At 36.5% G+C, this 18,736-nt stretch overlaps 1 pseudogene; it reads right to left on the bottom strand.

Moving 5' to 3' along the window:
• Window positions 1-9,970: 9,970 nt before the first annotated feature.
• LOC135697644 (uncharacterized) overlaps window positions 9,971-18,736 on the bottom strand; it is a 115,562-nt pseudogene continuing 106,796 nt past the window's right edge.

The following is an 18,736-nucleotide window of genomic DNA, read 5'->3' as shown; positions in this document are numbered from 1 at the left end:
AACTATTAGCCCAAGTACAGACTAAGTGTTAAGTAGAACACAATTTGATGACCCCTTGCTTTATGGCACTTGTTAAAACACCGAAACTTAAGGTGACGTTGTTGACGTTTCGCAGTGTCTGTTTGATTGAGCTACAACATAAACTACGAGTCTTAATGTCGAAATACCATTTTGATAAATGTTGAGATTCCTATAAAATTAGACCAAATTGGTGGAAATTAGTACCTTAATAGATATGAGGGTTGAATTGCAACCTCTCACTACACTCACTACATCCGGTGATGTTCCGTAGACTCCAGCCCACTTTCCTCTCCAAATCTGTCTACGTGATTTATTGATAGCCCTAAGAATAACCGCCATCAGGCCAAATGGGCCATTAGATTGAAAGCCATTAGGTTGAAATGCTCAACTGCCCACTAGTCTTTCAGAATCTTTAGACATGACTTACTCTTACATTATGAACAAATATAAGATTTTCGGATCTCGAGAAAAAATAAATCCAGCGTCAAACTATGAACTAGACTACTAGCATCAGTAAATGAAAACTTTTCTAGATCTCAGTGTTAGGAGTCCTTTTAAAATCCTGGACCAGTGTTGGAAAAGTTCGCGATATTTCACGAAGTTCACCAAGGGAAAAGTTCGCGAGTCATAGGGAACTTTGATGAACTTTTCCATCACTGTCCTGGACATAGAAAATAATTGGAATCCCAAACTTGGAGAAATGTCTTAGATTCAAGGACGTGAGAATTCTTAAAATTTTGGGACTAAATACGAGATTTTTCATGATCCAAGATATCTAATCTAATCTAATCTAATACAAATACGAGAAAGATGAGGTCTAATAATTTTTCTTGCCTAATTGTTGTTTACAGCATATCTTGAAATATGATATAAACATCAATACGGCCAGGCCTACTGCGTTGTATTTGCCGCAAAGATGATTCTTGGAAATGAATGGGAACATTTCTTGAATCTACAGGGGTGGAAGGATGCGTGGACATACCGTACCAAACGCTCCGAGTTACTATTTGTAGTTGTGTGTAATGTGTAAATATGTGTACAATAATGAAGAATCATAAAATAATGCAATGGAATGATCTTACCGAATTTTCTCCTATGTTGGTAATGATTCTTTTACACACACGTGCGTACACTTATGACTATAGGCATTTTAATGGACACTTAACGATCGATTCAGCCTCTGGTAGTGAATAGGAGAACGTCAAAAAGAGTGTTGTGAGCAGAAATTTTTGCCTTGAGACATTTTTTTTTTATTTATTTGTCGTCAATCAGTGTAGACCGTTTTACAGTTGTTGTCTTAAGTGCTATTTTTACAATTTTGTCTTTGTTTATATTTTTTATAATATGTCTTAAGAAAAAGTTAAAACATTACTTCTAGTTGACGTTATGCGACGAATAAAATATTGCTTTAATTTAGTTTTTGTCATTGTAAAGTCAATGTTATCGCAGTGCTTATTATATGTATCCATCATTTGGTTCAAGGGTCCAAATTTGGCATAATTCGTACGATGACGATTTGTAGCAAATATATTTCTGTTTCGTAAATGCCTAGATGGTGTATATAAATTTAAGGATGACAATAGTTCTATTGAATCAATTCGATGTGATACGATATCGTTTACGAAAGAAATCATAGCAAATTCACGACGTTCTTTTAATGTTTGGATATTTATGAGTATACACCGAGCTGTGTAAGATGGCAGAGGAAATACAGTCCAACCTAACTTGCGGAGTGCATACAATAGAAACTGCTTTTGAACGGACTCTATTCTTTCTTCGTGTGTGATTGAAAAAGGTGACCAAACTATGCTGCAATATTCTAATATCGACCTTACATAAGCAATGTACAATGTTTTTATCGTATACGGATCGTGAAAGTTATAGCAGAAACGTTTTATGAAACCAAGCATGTTGTTAGCTCTGTTAATAATTGTGTTATAATGATCGGTGAAAGTAAGTTTTGAGTCTAAAATAACACCTAGATCCCTGACTCTATCACACTTTTCTACGATCTGGTTTCCTAAAGTGACTGTTATATCGGGTAGCTTTTGTTTTCTACTAATGGTAATGGAGTTACATTTTTTTATATTTAATTGTAGCAGGCTTTTTTGACACCAAGTATGGAATATTTGAATTTCTTCTTTGAATGTGATGATGTCTTTGGCATCTTTTATTTCTAAAAAAAGTTTGATGTCGTCAGCATATATTAAAACTTTCAATTTCTTAATAATGAAAGATATGTCATTGACGAAGAGAATAAATAAAAGTGGTCCTAAATGGGAGCCTTGAGGAACTCCTGAAGTGACATCAACGGGATTTGATATCTTTCCTTTGTATTTTACTATTTGATGACGGTCAGTTAAATATGATTCAAGCCACTTGAGGAGTGCGTAATGAATTCCCATTTTTTGAAGTTTAAAAAGAAGCATGGGTATGTCAATTCGATCAAACGCTTTGCTGAAATCTGTATACAACACTTCTACATGGTTTCCGTTATCCATTGCATTCAAGGAATAGTTAATTAATTCGAGCAAATTCGTAGTTGTTGAACGGCCTTTAAAGAAGCCATGTTGCATAGTAGTTATTCTGTTTTTAATTTGAAGAAAGAGTTTTTCATTTACAATCGCCTCGAAAAGTTTCGGAATGCAAGAGATAATAGCTATACCACGATAATTACGTATGTCGGATTTTTTACCCGATTTAAAGATAGGCACTAAAAACGAGTTTTTCCATATTTTAGGGAAGTTTCCGGATTCCAGTGACATATTGAAAATCCAAAATAATGGAGCAGTAAGTTCAATTGCTAAAGTTTTCATAAAAACTGGCGGAACACCGTCAGGGCCAGGACCTTTAGATGCATCTAAATTGTTTAAACCCTTTAAGATATCATGAACCTTGATTTGACTTACGCTGAACTTGAAAATTCTGGATATGATTCAAAATATTCACGGTCACGGTCCTCTTCTGAAAACGTAGTATATATTTCTTGGAAGAAATTTGCAAACAAATTGCATATATCATCCGAGTTCTCACCTATCCTATCGTCCAAATGCATCTTTGAGGGAAAATTATCAGATTTTAATTTGGTTTTCACATAATTGAAGAAGTTTCTAGGACAAGATTTTATTTCAAGTTCAGTTTTTAAATTATACTCCTCAAATGCCATATTCACGGCCAAATTTAACTGATCGCAAATGTCTAAATAGTATGCCAAAGTTTCTTCACTATTATATTTTTTATAAAATTTGTGCGCTTTTTGCTTTCGATTTTTTAAATTTTTCAGTTCCCTGTTGTACCAAACTGGATGTTTTGCATGACTCTGACGTCTTCTTCTTTTAGTTGGCACTTCTTCAAGAATTATCTCAAGCAACACATTGTAGAATACGTCAACTGCACATTCAACATTTCCTGCAGTTCTTAATATTGCTTGCCAATCGACAATGTTCAATCTATTTCTAATGTTATCATAATTTGCTGAATTGTAATCAAAGATTTCATCAAATTCGCAGTCGTTGGTTCTTTCATTTATGTGAACGAATAGAGAATACTCTATTGCTGTGTGAAACATTTCATTTCTCCATATGGGACTTAACGATTCAGTCACACAGAAATCTTCATAAGTATTTGTTAATAAAAGGTCTAAATAACAATTTTGTTGATTTTTCACATGGTTAATTTGATAGAGTCCTAAATTTGCAATTTTGTCAAAAATGAAATGGAGTGTTTCATTTTCCCCAACGACTGGAAGTAAGATGCTTTCATTGTCCATATCAGAAATAAAGTCAACATTGCGTTGGTTAAAGTCCCCATATATATGAACTTTTACTTCAGGGGGTAAACTAGACAAAATTTCTTCCGCTTTTCCAAAAAACTTATCATACGTGTCCTTATGAGCATTGTTACCTGCGCTTTTACCCATACATGTTCGAATTCTTTAAATTTAGTAGCCATAATAATTTCTGAATTCAATTGGGTCGAAATCGCTATTAATACTCCACCTCCCGATTTTTTTCCAGACCATTGAAAATTGCGGTCGTCTCTATAAACGTTATAATTGTTACCAAAAACTTCTTCACTTCTCACACTATCATCCCAACTTGTTTCATTAGCCATTATGACAGAGTAAGTAGAACTTAATATATTTTTGTTAATTTCATTCATTTTACCGGCGCTTCTCATGCGGTTAACATTTTGGCAATATACCAAAATTTCTGTACTGGTCTGAAGATTAGGTGAAGAAGTTGATGGTAACCTGTCATTCATAAAACTATTATCAAAATTATTTACCCCTGATCCATGTTCCGAATTTGTTTCGTTCTGCAAAGTGTTGTGATCTTCGTTATTTTCTTCCTCTATGGAGTGTGTCAGTTTTGTAGAAAAAACGAGTGCCTCTCCTTGATGTAGAGAAGTCGTCAAGTCCTGGATAATGTCGGGGTCTGCCGGATCATTGTCTTCCTCCAAGGGGTGCGTCAATTTCGTACAAAACACTAGGAAGCGGAACACTTTTTTACTTTTCCTGATAAATTGATTCACCTGAGATGCTTCAAAACTTAATCGACAGTTGAAACGTTTTTGCAAACATCCTGCTGGTGTACAGGAATATTTTTGTTGCGAAAAATGCAAAATTAGAAAAGTGCCTTAGTGGTTATGATTTTCCGGATTTCTTGTTTGTGGATAGTTAAGGTACAAATCAGTTCAGATCTGTGGAAAATCGTACAATAAGACAATTACCGATAGAAATTGGCAAGATGTTGAATGAAAAATGCTTTAATTTGCGTTGTGAAAAATTATTATTCTGATGTAAACAAACGGTTTGGTTGACGTTTCTTCTTGAACTCACGTGGCGCACTCTACGTTGGTGGTGCATTGAAAAGGCGTATAAACTGCCCAAGTACCCATAGGCACAGCTGAACAACGACTTTATCATTTTTTGTAAGTTCCGATGAGGCCCGCATATAGCCAAAAAGGCGAAATAACGTGCCTATGGTTACTTGGGTGAACATCAAATGATAGATCCCTCTAACAGAACTAAACTTATCTTTGTTTGCTTCTTCCGTCATGTTACATGGAGGAACCTTTCAAATCCCCATACTCCAGGCTTTTGACGATCTCCAGTGGCTGCACATTTCGGGAAACTTAGCGGAACTAAACAAAACATTCATATTGGTAATCCTCTGCTTCGTGCCCCACAAGTCAGCTGCTCATGCTACCCGGCAAGAGCTTTAAGTCCCACTCATCTTGCACACAATTCACACGCGTATCTGCTATGCACTTTTCAACATTAAATTAAAAATTGATAAATCAGCGGAAGAAAAACACGCATCAAAAATTCGAGATTTTTCAAGATCCAAGATATGGTAATCAAATCACAGGATCTGCTAGAAATTTTGAATGCTTCTGGGACTACAAAAAATTATTGCTATTCTGGCACTTTAAATCTTTTCTAGATTACGTGCATTCAAATATTACCACGATCATGTACCAAAGGCAGTGTTCAGAAAATCATTCTCAAATCGCAGATAATACTCTCACGTATGAATCTGTAAACAAATATTGTGCATTTTTACGCACTCACACACACGACGCCGAAAGTTATTACCAACCCAAATCCCATGAAAACTATTCAAACGTCAATTTATAGTAGTTTCACGTATATATCGAATTTATAAGTTACAAGAAGAGGTTGTAAACAACAAGTTTTACTCCTAAAACCTGCCAATTTTGCTTTCAGTGCGTCACAATTAGCAATTTTATTATTTGTGAGCGTTCACTCAGAGTGCAGTGTTAACTCGGCTGTCGACAGGCCACTCTCGATGTGTGTCACGCGATCGTATGTTTACTCGACAGCAACCATTGTGTGGTCCTTCTCATTGTTCTTCATCAGCAGTTCTTTCGGTCGATGTGACGTCGACTTTGGAAAGCAACCGTTTCGTGATGAGTGTGTGAGTGCTGACCACGTTTTGCGTCCATTGCTGCAATGGAAGCGCTCTGCCCATCCTTGGCGATACTGCTATACAATGAAACTACTGGAAGCGGCTCCCGTTCTGATGGAGGAGACTTATTGGATAGCGGAGGGTAAAGTATTTATTGTGTTGTATATTCTGACTATAGTTTTAAGATGTATTGAATAGTAATCGAGAATCCTCGGCTCTGTAAAGTTAATTCGATTGTGCCTTATCAATAAAGTAATAAACAACACTCAGAGAGAGCGCTAACGAATAGTAAAATTGCTGATTCTTATGCTTTGAAAGCAATTATTGACAGGATTTATGTGTCGAACACATACTATACAATCTCTTATAATTGTAATATCTAATGATTTCACAATTCTGAAGAACATTTTGTTTTCATAGCAAATGAGTGTAAGCAATCTTTCACGGATTATATTTATCGTACGATGTTAAAGTTCTATTATATATGAGAGCTTGCATAATAGACTGGCCCACATTTATATGGGGGACATTTTTATATTTTTTTTTTCAAGAGCCAACGAACCCCTAGATTTGTGATTTTAGGTGAGAAAATCACTATCTGAAAGTTTCAGCTCATTAGGATTTAACACGAGCTGGCGCTTTTGATTTAAAATTTATATAGGGATATTGGTTGAAATGTATGGAGAAATAACATTACTTCACTCTTTCGTGCATATAACTGATTCAGCAAACTCGATTAGGCTCAGAAGGAACAACTTTGCTGAAGATAGCATCACGATTCAAATTAGTATTATGGAGATATTAATTAATTATGTGCATTCTGCTTGAATATTGCAACAAAATACAGGCAGTTTAGGCAACGGATCCACTAGATTATTACTACATTTTCCACAGGCCAACATCCAACCTCGTGTCTTTTGGTGCGATAACCACTCTCTGATTGTTTACACGGGCTGGCACTTTTGGTTTAACGTTTGATTGAAATTTTCGTATACAAAATGCTCATATATATTCAAAAGCGAATATCTCAATAAAACTAACTGGATTCATGATGCAATCTTCAGCAAAGTTGTTACTCATTAACTGAACTACAAGTTTTGAAAATCTGAATCAAATCGAGAATAAGTAAACTTTTTTATGATCGATAGAGTGTAGGGGTGTCATTTTTTTTTCATGTATTTTATCCAAATTCCCCATACAAAATTCAAGCTAAAAGCGCCAGCTCGTGTTACATCCTTTACATATATTTTTTCAGAGAGTGGTTTTCTCACCTAATGGCACAAATCTAGGGGTTGGCCCGTGGAAAATTATAACTTCTAGATAAACATTTCAAAAGGTCCTATCTGCATTAATCGATTCTCTTCATCGACTTTCTCTTTCGTCAATAACTCAGCTGCAAAACCTTTCCCTGTTGTATTTGATGTTTTGGACGCTGGATAAGAACCTCCTTTATCAAACTATGTGGTGTAGGTCTGTGCCACAAATGGGAAAGAAACTATGTGGTAAAATTACCGCAAAATCTGTTTGCATAGCAGTGGTTATGAAAAGAGAAAGTCTATGAAGAGAATCGATCAAAGCAGATAGGACCATTTGTTCATCGAGAGTTGACCAATTCCAAAGACATATATTAGCATTCTATGAGGGGCATGTGCCTTTCATTTGGCACTTTGTTTCTGACCTGTGATGCAGCGGATGCCGCACACCCTTATATAAATACCGAATGGTAATAATACTTACGGTTTTGCATCGAATCACGAGCGATAATATAATCGATGTCTTATCGGGCATATCATATGGATACCCAGCAGAGATTTGAAGTTATCTGGGCCAATCAATTAAACTCGAATTCGAACCTGGCTGAAAAAAAAAACAATTGGAACCATATCTCAACGTAGGATTTTTCTATTCTTAGAACGGGTGAGTGTATGAGACAGTGAGTAGCCAACGGGATAGCAGTGCAATTTTGAATGGTGCTTTGATCGGTCTGCCTATATTATACGTATGAGGTGCGGAGCTGTCCTGCTTTGTTTTGCAAGTGGATCATCTTTGCGAAATTCTTTCGAGTAATAGTAAAAGTCGATCACATTTCACTTTCGATGAAAGTGTCATCTGGCGAAGGAAGTGCTTATATTAGTCTGGAAGAAGGACATCATCTCTTGCAAGAAATTCAATTAAACGGGTAAGACAGCTACTCATTGGGGCATATGAAGAATTGTATCATTTTGCATGAAACACTCGCTCATATACAGGGTTATTAATGACATTAACGCCGTTATGGTGTTAAAGCCATTAACAACCCTGCTCACATACCATACAATATCAGAAATGGTAGGAGACTTGTGTGAACCGCGCTGATTTCGTTCATTATCAGTTTGCTTCGAATTTCTTCGTTGAACGCATATCTGATCAAAAATGACAGCTGAACGTACCGTCCCTGATTCTGAGTCTAGTAAAGTGTGGATGGTGCTTCAGTGTTTCTTTTTTTTCGAATGCATTTGTTTGCAACTTAAATATGACTAAGCACATTGATATTACTATTGAGGTGTGGAAGAAAGCGTTATTTTCTTGCAGGTGAACGTAAAGTGTCACTAAGCTATAGATTATTCTCAACCTTAACTATTAATTTTTTACACTTTCAAATGGGTCGCTCCGGCGCAACAGAACTTTTTCTAATTCTTTCCGATTCTCTTCTGTTTCGTTCTACTGCTGTCCGATCCGAGGCTATATGAAGAGTCAGAGTTGCTTTGAAAATAGTACACTCGTTTTAAAACTTTGGCACAAACCATTTGAAGCTTATATGGAAATTACTATGGAGAAACCAAAATTTAATTCTTTTTTTCCTCTGTTCGGGACCTAACACCGCTGCGACCAGTAATTTGATCTATTGTAGTATATCCCGTGTCCTTAGTTTAGTGCATGTCGTATTACTCCATCACTATTGAGAGATGATGAAGTATTCGATTTTTTTCACAATTGTCATTCTTGCATTTATAGCAAGGATCCGACTCTAATTGATAGGTTCCGCTATTTATACCCTTCGGAGTGTTGAAACACCCTCCAAAGGCGTGCCCCTTTGTCAGTCAAAATTGGATTCCTTAGCAGCAAAATTAAGGAATGACACTGATAATGACCATGCATCAGAACCCCAGTCTTAACCACTTCAAACTAGGGAACAACGAATAGAAGATAAGGAATCACACAGGAATCACTAACTAACTCATTTTTTCCTTGTTTCAAGATCATCTTCGGTGGACAAAGTCGAGTCTTGTCACTATCAACAAGGCATAAAAAGTAACAAGGACTAAGATGTGTTCCTTGGATTACTGAAAAATCCTGTTCCCCTAGTTTGAAGTAGTCAGGACAAGCAATCGGTGGAAGATCTTACATCCCGTAACATACCACGAAAAGGTAATCTACTCACGTTACGGGGCCTTATGACTACACTGAATCAACTGTTCAGCAGGCAACATTGATGTGTCTGGTGCGTAGAAACGAACACAAATTTTCTTGCATTGCACGGAAACAAATCAGATTCCATTTTCATGAATAAAAAATCATGAAATGAAAAAACTTGCCATCCCATGAAATCGTAACAATGATTCATGATTTCGTCATGGAAATTCATGGTTTCATAATGCAGTGAAATCAAGACCGCTACAAGCGTTACACGTACTTGGCAAACCGTGTACATAAACCGCTCTACATAGGTATCTCTTATACACCTTTTGTCTTGCATCTTATACAAATACTGATTGTCTAGTGGTCAAAGAATGGATTTAATGATCTCAAGGTTCTTGGTTCGAATCCAGTCTGATGCTTTATTTTATTCTTTCTACATTTTTTGGTTATAAGTTAAACCCATGAATTTAGCTCATGATTTCAACTCGGATGATTCATGATTCTGGAAATGTTTGATGCGTTACAGAAAAGTTGCTCATGATATAATGAATATTATTCATGGTGTATTTTCATAACATGGAAACACGCTGTGTTCATGAAATCATGAGTCATTTTTCTCATTTCGGAGATCGGATTTTTTCCCGTGTGCCATGGAGGTTCTCGTCTAGTGCTTTCCCCAGGAACAGTTCGTGGCCAACAACTACCACCCGTCCAGTGTTGGGCGTATCCAGCGAGGCATCTTTCAGAATGCTCGAAATCTCCGACACCGGCGAGAGATCAGCAGCCGAATACCTTTGCAAGCTGAAAACTTGCTGATTCACAGCAACGTCGGCCACCGAATCACTACCAAAACTCGCGATGGACACATTATCAGCACGTTCCTGGGCTAATTCAACAACTGGATCGGTTTCAAACTCGGCCACGGTGACGGATTTCTGAATCTGAACTCGGAAAACCGGGCTCCCGGGAGGCAATGAAAACCGACACCGAACAATGGAACTGAAGCTGAGTCGTAGATTAGATTCAAGGTCAACCGAGTCACTCAAGGCAGCACAGAATATATCACTAAATGATAACTTAATAAACACTTGAAACTAAATTTCAGCACACAATTTAACAAATTTAAAGCAAAAAATGTTTAATTCGCTGACGAAAAATACGCAGCAGAAGAAAACCACGTCAGTTTTCAAGCGCGGCCTACAGCGATCGTAACAAACTTGAACGCGTATTTCCGTCCAAAAACACAATGTTATTTGTTTGCTGATGTTCCATTTCTAACGGAGTGATTTTTTTACTATAGAGGTTTTAAACCTGAAGTTTCATTTGCCTCTGATTTATGCTTTAGTTTATAATTCTTATAGTGCGCATTGAACAGTTTAAATCTTCTTATGAACTTCAGTATCTCTGTCTCGTTTTCTTTCGTGTTGCTTAGAATAATATGGAGGTTGTTACTTAATCCTATTTCTTCCCTGATATGATCAAATTGTATACAATCAGTAGCAGTATATGCTCAACGGGGAGTTCAGAGTTACATACTTCGCAATTGGGGGAGCTAATTCAATCGAATAGATGTTTCTTCGTCAGCCATGTATGTCCTATGCGAAGCCGGGTCAAAAATCGTTGTTCTCGTCGGTCGTCCCTGTCCGTCCAATTTTCAACCGATGGCTTACATTTCTGAAGGAAGGTGGTCCGATGAGTGGTCCATTGTTCTGAAAACCTTCGACGGCAAAGTCCTTGGATCCATTGCGATACATCAAGACCAGATATGGGAATTGTCGCGTTTGTCATTGACGCACGACAAGATACATTGAAAAATGGTCATCCTGGAAAATTCTCGTCAAACAATAATTTCTTGTCGCACGACAAGATCACCACGACAAAATCAAGAATCCATCCAGTCGTGACTATCTATTCTAGTCATTTGTCACTCATTCTGTTCCCTGAGACAAAGTCTATAGGTCGTTTAAAAAGTAGGATCACGACAAGAAACCATCCATTCTAAAACGGAGGTTAGATTTAAAAAAAGACCGGAAATAATGTTAATTTCCTTCAATATTGGTATTTCCTATTTCGGAAAAGTGAGAAATACTGCCAAATACCCTTCAATATGTATATTTTCGGAACCGGGATGACGTCTAGGGAGCGAAAATGTTGTCCAGCGCCATGTTGAAATCCAACATGGTGGCTGCCGATTTCAGAAAAAGTGGGAAATACTGCTAAATACCCTTCAATATGGGTATTTCCGGAATCGGGATGACGTCTTGAGACCGAAAATCGATGTCCGACGCCATTGTTGAATCCAACATGGTGGCTCTCAGATTCTGAAAAACTGTCATATACTCTATAATACCTATACCTATTTACGGAACGGGTTCGACGAAAATATTTGCCTGACACTATTTTGTAATACAATATGGTGGCTCTCAAATTCAGAAAAACTATCAAATTTGGGTATTTTCGGAACAAGTACTACGCGAACATCCCGAAAATCGAGGTCTGACGCCAGTTTTGAATCCATGATGGTGGCAAGTGACTTCAGAAAAATTGTCAAATACCCTATAATATGGATATTTTCGAAACTGGGTCGACGTTTACATTCCAAAAATTGATGTCTGACGCCATTTTAGAATCCAAGATGGCGGCCGTTGTTTTCTGAAAAGCTGTTAAATTCTACGATATGGATATTTTCGGTACAGGATGAACTTCCCGAAAATCGATGTCCGACACCTTTTTTTAATGCAAGATGGGGGCCATTGACTTTAGAAAAACTGTCAAATACCCAATAATATAGATTTTTGAGACGACATGTAGATGCCGAATATCAATGTCCGACACCATTTTGAAATCCGGGATGGCGGTTTCCGGTTTCAGAAAAAGATATAAATACAGTCAAATAACCTTCAATATGAGTATTTTTGGAAAAGAAATGACGTCTAGAGAATTACATCTAGAAATAGAAAATGAGTGACTTGAAATCCAAAATGGCAGCTACAGGATATAGGAAAAGTTGGAAATACTGTCAAATACACATGAATGTGGGTATTTTGGGATTCGCGGTGGTAGCTACGGATTAGCAATTACTGTCCGATGCCATATTGAATTCCAAGATGGCAGCTTCTGGTTGCAGATAAACTGGATAGTAATGTTAAATACCCCCACAATATGGTTATATTTTGAATGGGAACGATATGTAGAGGCTCAAAATCGATGTCCGACGCAATTTTGGAATCTAAGATGGCAGTCCTGTTTTTAAAAAACTGTCAAATACTCTTCAATAGATGGAAATTTGATGGCTGACGCCATTTCGGCATTTCATTTTTCGGCATCTGCATGTCGTCTTTGAGCCGAAAATATCCATATTGTAAAGTATTTGACAGTTTTTCCCACTTTTTCTGAAATCGACAGCCGCCATATTTAATTTCAAGATGGCGCTGGGCATCGATTTTCGGTCCCTAGACGTCATCCCGATTCAGAAAATATACATATTGAAGTGTATTTGGCAGTATTTCCCACTTTTTCTGAAATTGGAAGTCGCCATCTAGGATTTCAAGATGTCGCTGGATATCGATATTTGGTCTAGAGGTCATCCCGATTCCAAAAATATACATATTGAAGTGTATTTGGCAGTATTTCCTACTTTTTCTGAAACCGAAAGCCGCAATCTTGGATTCCAAAATGGCATTGGACATCGATTTACGGGTTTTAGACGGCATCCCGATTCCGGAAATACCCATATTGAAAGGTATTTGGTAGTATTTCCCAAGATTCAAGCTACTTCGAGTCAGAGGTGAAATCACGTCAAAACAACACAATTCCAGTTATTTCTATCTTGTTATGTCTCGCATCCATAGCGACATCCATTTATTATAAAACGACCAGCGGCAGTTTTGTCGCGACAGAATGGAAGAATGACAGACTTTTTTCGTCAATAACCATGTCTTGTCGTCCAAAGTACGTGAAACAACTAAATCATTCTGGAAAACCTCACGCAACAGATGATTCGTGACGTGAGAGATGAAAGAAAGACAAGAATAGAAAATATTTCGTCGAGAGACAGCCCAGTAGATCAGTCTTTCAAGCGAAATTTTGTTGCATCTTGCTTGTCAGATGAGCGTTGACTTTTTGTTGTTGTCGTTGTTAAATAGTTTATCGTCATGAGGTTGACAATTCCCAAGCCTGATCAAGACAAGATGTCTGGCTGACAAGATTACTGTACTAGGAGCGCATTGCGCAGCGGCTAAGATGGCTGCAGATTCTGCAGTATAGATGCTGCATTGAGATTGAAGGCTTCTTTCGACTAGAATGCCGGTGACTCCAATGCCAACTTCGTTAGAGGTTTTTGATCCATCCGTATAAATTTGGGTGTACTCGCAATATTTGGTGTTTAGGCGCTCTCGAGTGATGATCCTGGCGTTATTCGTGTTCTGTCTCTTTTTGAAGGTCCTCTTGATGGTCCAATCCACCTTGGTACGAGGAAGATTCCAGAGACGGCGACCAACGGGTTGAAGTTTGACTATAGTTGGGATGTTTTCTCCGCAAATATTAAATAGTATAGTGTTTGCAGCTCTACGGAAGTGTGGGTATTCATGGTTGCTTTTTGTTCTGCTAATCGACAATATTTGCGTATGAACAATTCGGCTAGTCGTAAATCTAGTGGGAGTTCACCACCTTCAACGGACAAGCTAATGATATGAGAGGGTCAAAAAGCTCCTGATGAGATTCTCATCAACAGATTGAAAATAGGCTGAAGTAGACTGGTAAAATCTGTTCCAAATAATTCAATACCGTACATGTTAGCTTTAACAAGCACACAGCGTTTGTAATTTTCCATAGGGAGGACCTGCTTGCCTTCGGTGCCAAAGCCTTGATGAAGTTTATTCGATTGCGAAGGATTTCTTTTGTTTTTGCGTCATGAATGGTAAACTGGCCTTTCTTGTTAATCCATACTCCCAGGAAGCGAGCAACGTTGACCTCTGGTATGTTTTCATGATCAATCTTTGGCAGACGTGTAGAAGGCATGATTTGGAAGCCGATAGAGAAAAAATTACAGTATTCACCGCGTCAACAGCATTCGAATGATGTCGACGTACAGTTGGTTGTTGTTTGGACGACGCAACCAGAACAATGTCGTCAGCGTACACTAGAATGCGGATATTCTAAATAATAAATACTGTATTCATAGCTACACACTTAGAAATATGTAATTTTACACGTGATGAAATCCATCTTTGACATAAAGGATGAGACGTAAACAAACATGTCATGTAAAATTAGGTGCTTCGAGACTGAAAAGTTCGGTACTCGACGAAAAGAACGTTTGATAGAGCTGAATTGCGCGTCTATTATTACTAAATTTTATGTCAAAATTGACGCTCGTATATGTCAGTCTCAGGGCACCTAAATTTACATGAATTTTTCTAAGTGTGTAGTAAACATAACGTTACTGCTAGTACCGAGCCTTGAAAGACGCCATTGTCTTGAGTTTGAATGAATATGAACCACCGTAGCTGACACAAAATCGAAGATTTTTAAGGAATTCAGTGATACAAATTTTAACACGGTGCCCAACATTGAGTTGATTAAGTTGATTTAATATATGTGGGCGCCAAGTTTGATCATAACGGATTGATGACAAAATGCGAGCAGTACAACTTTTAAATATTATTTACTTTGTTTTTTTTTTAAGAAAAACTTACTGTTCGACACCTGTTTTTAAGCATTTTGACGTAGGACAACGTCTGTGATTTTTATATGGGGGCACACTTTGTGAAAATCGAAAATGGAACATGTAACAAAATTATGAAAGATTTTGAACGTTAATAACTCAGCTGACCCTGGACAAATTTCAATAATTTTATCACCAATCGATCAGAAATATTCCTACGCATCTGTTTAATTCAAGACTTTATAATTGTTAAAAATGTCACTATTGAAAAATGCACGAATGTTCAACTGTTGCTATGATAATTAAAATTATCACCGATTGTCTGCGAAAAGCGATTTCACTAACACAGATTTCAAAGTTGAATTGCATCCGGTCTCACCAAACGGTGCTTATTCAATCACCGCGGGGTGAGTGGTGGTGTTCTCCAGTACACAACGAAAGACCGCGGAGCTTGAAAATTTATCTGGAGGGGGGAGGGGGCTGTTTTATTTATTTTATTTTGCTAAACTACGGTTAAACAAAAACTCTTGAAGATGTTATTCAATCAAATTGTGTCAAGGCAACTTTTTGTTTGGTATTACCAATAATATGACATTGAGCCTTAGTATTATTTTAATGGTGAAACAATAAATTTGACTATATTTATTTCATAACAACGATTGGGACCTCGATTGGGGGAGCTTTAAAAGCTTATTTTTAGCATTTACCTGAAATTCAAATCACAATAAAAATTCCCTTTAGAATATTGGAATGTCCAAGACTAAAATTTATTTTGCCATTCTGGACTCGAAATTAAAAAAAAAAAAAAAAAAACAATGTGAGATCTCTTGATGGGTCTTTAGATCTTTTCTAGATTCAAGACTAGACATTTTCGTAATTCTGTATTTTGATTTTATGACGTTAAGACATTAAAAGAAATAAGTATCTCAGACTTTTGGGACTTTCTCTAAAAATATTAAAGATGAACTGAGCTCAATTTTAATGAAAATCTCTAGGGCTTGGACATTGATTTTTAGATTTTAGTTATAATCAGGGCTGGTAGTGGGTATGTGATGTAATAGTAATGACTTTAGTGACTAAAATTACAAAAATAGTGACCAAATAGTGACTTTTAAACAAAAATAAAGTGACCAATAGTGACATTTATTGAGATATGGTTCCAATCATCCGTTATTCCAGTATTTTTCATGCTTTTTAAAAATAAAACTAATGATTTAAGGATCACATAAATTTGTTATCGAAACATAAGTATGAATTGAATAAGCAAGAGCACGTTCCAATTCTAACCTCCATTTCCTCACTCTGCTGATTACGAATTTATTATTAGATCGCGAAATAGAGACACGGAGAAAAATGTTCAAAGTACCGATTTTAGACATCAATTTTTGAAGATATAGGATATATATATGAAGCAATGCATTTAGCAACATGAAGAACTGCAGTCTAGAATTAAATGTACTTAGATCTAAGTTAGCAATGAGTATATTAATAAAAGATCCTTCTCTTCTTTGTAGTCGCTATAACGAACAGGTCGTCTTTTCACTTTGCTCCATTCCTCCCAAGAATATAATCTTCTATAACACCTCAAACCAGGGTTACTTCCACTCACTTTGCTATAACAAATGTTTTTCGGAATTATGGAATCATTGGATGCTATTATGAAAGTTTGTACTTGTCAGAAATAAGAAGAGGTTGGAAGGTATGTATTTGACACATAAAACCTGTCAATTTCGTTTTCAGTGCGTCACAATCAGTGAATTTAAACTCGTGAGCGTTCACTCAGAGTGAGCGCTCACGAATCGTAAAATCACTTATTGTGACGCACTGAAAGCAATAATGACAGGTTTTATGTGTCAAACACCTAGTTTACCACCTTATCTTGTGGCTTACAGCTACTAACTATCATTATAATATCTAATGATTTCATGATTCCGAAAAACAATTTTTTTATAGCAAGTGAGTGGAAGCAAGCCTGTCTCAAACATAGAAAAGAATCATAACTCTGCGACAGCTTTTCTAGATCGCAGTATAAGAAAAAATCTCATTACTATGGCATGAGAAAAATTTTCCCAGATGGAATGATCACGGGCATAAAACACAATTGAACGCGTCTAGGACTTAAAATATCGATCGTGAAATATTAGAGATTTAGGAATACATTTTAGAGTTTAAAAAAAATCTAAGACCTGGACTTGGAATTTTTAGTTTTGTATTACCGGAACATTAGTATGGAAAAAATACAATACAATTTAATGGACTTAAAAGGGAACTCAAAGATCTGTGACATGATTTTTTTCTTGAAGTTTGAACGGATACTAAAGCTACCCAGGGTCAAAGATTATTCAAATTTCTGGCCTGTGAACAAATGTTGCGAGCTAGAAAATTTTCCTAGATCATTTTTTGACATTATACATTGAACCAACGAGAAAGGTAATTTTTACCTGAAAATTCAGGTAATGAATTCCAATGGATTCACTGGTCCAGTCAACATGTCATGCTGGTGAAGGTTAAGAGAAATTCACTTAAGTTTTTCGTGATTTCATGGTATGAAAATTTTCTCGTCGTATTCATATTTAAAAAATGGCGATGGAAGAAAGTGCACATTCCTCGTTGTTGGACGAGTTGGAATTCCAAAACTTTTTCATGTTTTCAAGCGTAAGTTTTATATTTTTTTTAATAATTAACACTCAATTATAAATTAAAAATAAAATTGCAGAATATGAGTAAATTTCAATTTTTCTAGAATGCAATCATTTCATAATTCAAATAAATCGAAATATATATCTATAGTCTATCACCATATTCACTTTATCATTACTACAAAATCCAGTAACATCTACTTGCTAATTCCCGTAACTTTTAAGTGATGCCAATTTGAACCACTCAGATGTACTCTCTCCCCCAAAACACGAAATATTGATGAAGTATGATGCAAAATATGTACGTGCCTAATTAGGTGAATTTTACGTAACTTTTCGTTGCAGTGCAGGCTTGGATAACTTTCAAGATCTCAATGTAAAACAACCAGAATATTGGGTCTAGAGCTTTTTTTTTTGAAATCTCTGAAAATTTATGATAGGTCTATGACAATTTCAAGATAAAAATAAATAAAATATTAGATTTCGTGAACATTAAACGTTTCCATATGTTCGCAGCTCTTCTTGTCATACTTTACTCTGAGTTTTTAAAGTTAAATTATTTACTCTCAACATTGGTCGTAAAAAAGTGACTTTAGTGACTAAATTTTAAGAAATAGTGACTTAAGTGACTTTTTGATGAAAAAAGTGACTTTTTAGTGACCGACATGAAAATAGTGACCAAGTAACTAAAAAGTGACCTGCTACCAGCCCTGTATAATATAAATCTAACTCATCCCGAAATTCTACGATTTTTTTTAGAAATTTTGACAAAACACGGAACATGAGAAGCATTGAGCAGATTGTTCCACCCTTCTATACGCTCGTTGCAGTTTTTCGCTTTTGCTAATTAAATTACTCGCTGGCAGCCAAAACCATTCTCCGAACGTTCCTCTTTGCACTCATGTTTTGCATATTTGCTTAATGCCGTAAACACGTTTTTATGTGTATATGTACGTAAACAGCATCATTGCTGGGTTGTGTTCTGCTGTGGCATTTCAGAGAGTTATGAGTGCACGCTCATAGGGTAGGCCTACCATCATCCATCAGATTCCGATGGAACGCTTTATGAAATTTTGCCG

The sequence above is a fragment of the Ochlerotatus camptorhynchus genome, unplaced genomic scaffold, assembly GCF_037179485.1.
Source record: "Ochlerotatus camptorhynchus isolate MF236.1 unplaced genomic scaffold, CSIRO-AGI_Acam_v1.1 ptg000077l, whole genome shotgun sequence".
Taxonomy (NCBI): Eukaryota; Metazoa; Arthropoda; class Insecta; order Diptera; family Culicidae; genus Ochlerotatus; species Ochlerotatus camptorhynchus.
This window is presented reverse-complemented; position numbering and strand designations above follow the sequence as displayed.